This window comes from Myotis lucifugus, unplaced genomic scaffold, assembly GCF_000147115.1.
Source record: "Myotis lucifugus unplaced genomic scaffold, Myoluc2.0 scaffold_1117, whole genome shotgun sequence".
NCBI lineage: Eukaryota > Metazoa > Chordata > Mammalia > Chiroptera > Vespertilionidae > Myotis > Myotis lucifugus.
Genome location: NW_005872165.1, coordinates 73,057 through 74,335, shown reverse-complemented (window position 1 = coordinate 74,335; position 1,279 = coordinate 73,057). Strand labels below are relative to the sequence as shown.

Below are 1,279 nucleotides of genomic sequence, written 5' to 3'. Positions count from 1 at the left end.
AGGGCAGGGCCTGTGTGGCCCTCAGGGCTCTCCAGAGCAGGTAGTACAGGGCCCAGACCACGAGCTGGCAGGCCTCCCTCCCTCCGACCCTGGCCACTCCTCGCCAGGCGCTGCTCATCTTGCTCCTTTCTCGATGACCCTGGATCAGCTTCTCCCTAGCTCTTCTCCCGACCCTTCCCCTGCATCCCTTCGTCTCCAGGCTTCTTGTCCCAAGGGGCAAAAGTCTATTTTTGCCTCTCCAGATGCCCAATTCTATAAAAGACAAAAGAACAGAAAACTGGACAGGGTCCAATTCTTTCATCGTCTGTGGACGGCTTCAACCTTTTCCCTGAAGAGGGGTCAGCTTGGATCAGCCCACTCAGCAGCCAGGACGGTCTTTCCTCAGCCTGATGCCACTCAGCTTGGGCTCCGGGGCGGCTGGGCTTGTTGTTATGTCACTAACTTGGACCATAAGCTCTGGGCACATCAAACATGCCATGTGCGGGCATGCTTCCCTGCCCTTGTGCAGGCTGTCTCGTCTGCAACACCTTCCCCCCTGTTCACCAGGTGAAATTCTTCAAATCCTTTAGGGCCGTGCATAAACGTCACCTCTTCTCTGTAGCCTTTCCCTCAACCAAAATAAACAAATTGCTTCCTGCTTTCTGTCTTGTGCAGACATCTACTAGTGTCCTTATCAACTCAGACTAATTTACTTTTAAGTCTCTCAGCCGTGAATCAGTGAGTTGCCCGAGGGCTTGGGACTGTGTTTCATTTACCCCTCCGTGTCCAGCACTTAGCACAGTGCTGAGCTTGCAGGCAGTGTGGGTCGAATGGAAGGGAAATGGGTAAGGCCCAGGCACTGGAATGATGGTCCAGGTCAGCCAAGATCTTGTAGGAAGCATCTGAGAGGCAATGTGGGGCTGGAGGGGCAGCAGACAGAAGGAAGGGGCAGCCAAGGACCATGCAGGTGTACACAGGTTTAATGTTGGCTGCAGATGATGGAAGGCAGGTTTGGACAGGCCATGGGAGAGGAATCCACCTGAGGATTCCACAGGAGATGAATCAACCTTCAGGGGGACTCAAAGAATTCTCTCACAGGACGAAAATCCTGGGTCAGATGGATAAGGACGGGCAACCACCACTGGGCCTGGTCCCAGGAAGGACTGGGCTCTGTCTCCGGGGCCTCCCCTCCCCTCCCCGGGAGCAGGCTCTATCCAAAGGCTGTTCTGTGCCTTTCTGCCTCACCTGCAATGACCTGTCAAGGGCCACCTCTCACCCACAGGCCCAGGAAGTCTCTGGG

General features: G+C 55.1%; 1 protein-coding gene across 1 annotated transcript in view; it reads right to left on the bottom strand.

The window, feature by feature from the left end:
* The window catches only part of LOC102418228 (sodium- and chloride-dependent glycine transporter 1-like), a gene marked incomplete at its 3' end in the record, with an annotated part of 27,399 nt that overhangs the window by 21,509 nt on the left and 4,611 nt on the right, over nucleotides 1-1,279 (bottom strand). The window lies entirely within an intron of this gene.